Source organism: Haplochromis burtoni, unplaced genomic scaffold (assembly GCF_018398535.1).
Source record: "Haplochromis burtoni strain Fernald_Lab_line unplaced genomic scaffold, NCSU_Asbu1 Contig_1394, whole genome shotgun sequence".
Classification (NCBI taxonomy): domain Eukaryota; kingdom Metazoa; phylum Chordata; class Actinopteri; order Cichliformes; family Cichlidae; genus Haplochromis; species Haplochromis burtoni.
Window position 1 is genome coordinate 8,383 of NW_024583755.1, and position 3,098 is coordinate 11,480.

A 3,098-nucleotide genomic window follows, 5' to 3' on the forward strand; every position below is an offset into this window, starting at 1 on the left:
TTTTTTGTGGATGAGGCTGGTTCTCACCTCACTAAGACAAGAAGGCGTGGCAGGAACATTATTGGACACCGTGCCATAATCAGTGTCCCAGGACAACGTGGTGGTAACAGAACTATGTGTGCAGCTGTAAGTCAAAATGTGTTTGTTGGGTTTAACGAGGCACAAACGCCGCTGGAACACAAGCCCAAACTCCACGACAAAACAAAACAAGACAGAGCGCTTTGTCTTTGTGGCTCGCGAGGGAAGTCAGCCCAGGCCTTCACCTGTCCTTAGTCAACTTCTTCGCTACAGCCTTTTTTATTGTCAGCAAGCAATCATTCATGAATATGCAATTACAAATCCATGTGACATTCTTAAGCAGGCACATCTGAACAACATCAGTGTCTGTATTCTGTGTGTGTGTGTTTCCAGCTATACCATACATAGACATATGACCTTTCAATTAACTTAAACTGTACTGTGTATGAGGTATGCAGAAAAGCAGAAGTAAGCATCTCGCTAAATGATAAGAACAGGAACTTGAAATAGATCATCTCTCAAACGAACACTTAAAGGTGTGAAGTCATGCACTTTCAGGAAGAGCAAAGTCTAGTTCCTAAAGCTATAATGGAAATTATAACGTCAAGGCTGCTTCCTCTCATCTCATGGTACACAAGTGCACACAGAGTTTTAACAGACCTGACAAGGATATGATTTTTATCAGCATACAAATGATTATATGTTTCAAAGCACAAATGACAATATAAAAACTATCATTTTCAACAGTGTTGTTCACCATAATGCAACCCTGGGCCCATATAACACTGCACGCATTATTACATTCCTGGACACCTTACATGACATGCTCACTACTGTTCAGAGACCAGAGCAGACCAGATACGTCATCATATGGGACAATGTTAGTTTCCATAGGGCTGCTTTGGTCCGCAACTGGTTTACAGATCACCCACCCCTCACTGTACTCAACCTCCACCCATACTCTCCATTCTTGAATCCAATTGAAGAGTTCTTCTCTGCCTGGCGCTGGAAGGTCTATGACCGTCATCCCCATCAACACATTGCCCTTTTACAGGCAGTGGAAGAGGCATGTGGGGATATTGACCAGGCATCATGTCAGGCCTGGATACGCCATTCCAGAAGATATTTTTACCTTGGACTAGAGTACATTGCATGTGATGTATGCAAAATTTTGTGGCCGGACGCAGAGAGACGACGCGATGTAGACTGATTTCTTTTTTTCCTCAGTGAAATTCATTGTATTGTAAATTTCCAATTACTATAAACTAATCTCCTGCAATATTGTTCATGGTTTTCCTTTTAAGATTTACTCTTTCATATTTATGACACCAGCATAATAAATTCCTTCTGGCTCACTATCTAAATTCTGGATTTATCTTTTATAAAGTCAATAATTTAACAGTTTGTCTATCTGTGATTTTGATCAGCTAACATGTTAGTCATTAGGTTACTGCTTTGTCAGGTCCCTTTATCTCACATTCGACTTCATGTTGAAATATTTTAAACTTTTAAAATAATCCTAACAGTTTTCATATAAAGATTTGTGAGTGGCAGCAGTTTCAGGTCTGTTATCAGCTGTTCTGTCTGCAGTGACGTCCTCTGTGTGTGTTTTACTGTGCAGACACTGATCCAGCTGCAGTTTACTCAGCAGTGAGAACTGAAGACATCACTTATGGAAAAATCATCACAGACAAGAACAAACGATCACAGATAAGAGGTAAAGCTGCTCTTCTTCACTTCTACAGTCAGGTTTCTCTCAAATCTAAATATTAGAGTGCTGATGTTTCCCCTGCAGCCTCCCTGGACACGTCTATGCCAGGGTGCTGGACAGGGGATAAAACCTTGGGTTCAGGAGGAGCTTCTTGTGGTCTTGTAACACTGGACCAGGTCTTTATTCGTCTGTATTCAAGTGTGCTTCAGAGGTTTCCAAACTTCAGCTGCATCTCTTTGGGTGATTTGCCAGTGTGCTTCAGGAATATTGAGTATCTAGCCTGCTGCTCTTTGGTCTGTCTCCACCTGGAGGTGACATCACGACCTGGTGGAGCTTTTACTTCTGTGTTTATAGGCCCAACTGTGGCACATCTGCACTTTTGTTTGGTTAATCTGATGGTAAACTCAGGGAAAGTCTGCTGCAACTCAGCCATAGGTCCACCTTTCATAGATCAGCTGTCCTGTTTGGTGCAACAGAACACAGGTAGTGCTGTAACTCAGCCATGTGTACCAAAACTGCCAAAATGAGGCCCAGATGGGTCTGCTGTCTGTTTCTGATACATGAATTTATTGCTAACATGAGTCGTATAAAGAAGAAGGCTGAACAGACCAAAGAGTGTTTTCAGCCTCTCAAACTGTCCTTTAATGAAATGAATCCTTTAAAAACTTTGTAATTATTTAATTTCTAAAAACTGAGTTCAGTAAAACGATAAAACTTCCTGTTGCTGGCTGCAGTCAGACTGAATCTGAAGACACTGATGAGAACATGTCGGCTTTCTTCCTTGTAGATATTGTATCTGCAAAGAAAGAAGATGGTGGCTTTGCTTTCAGCACAGGCGACTTACAGATCTGTCCATTCAGACATTGGTTCACAGCAAAGGTGCTGAGAAGAGAAAGAAACTGAAACCCACTGCAGTCTTTAAAATACCCCCCAGCTCTGTACAGGTTCTCAGTCATCCAGTTCATCATAGTCTAAGGACTACGGAAAGAAAAGCATCTGGACTAAGTTGCTTGAGGTGAAACGTCTTCAAGCAATTTAAAGAAGTCCAGACACTCTTTCCAAGCACTTTAGACCACTGCTCGATATTAAGTGCAATCTTAACAGTCATGAAAACTACTATGTATAGACCCTATAGACCTAGTAATACAAAATACAGAAAAGAACCCAACAATCATATGACCCCCTATGAGCAAGCACTTTGGCGACAGTGGGAAGGAAAAACTCCCTTTTAACAGGAAGAAACCTCCGGCAGAACCAGGCTCAGGGAGGGGCGGGGCCATCTGCTGGACCGGTTGGGGTGAGAGAAGGAAGACAGGATAAAGACATGCTGTGGAAGAGAGACAGAGGTTAATAACAGATATGATTCAAT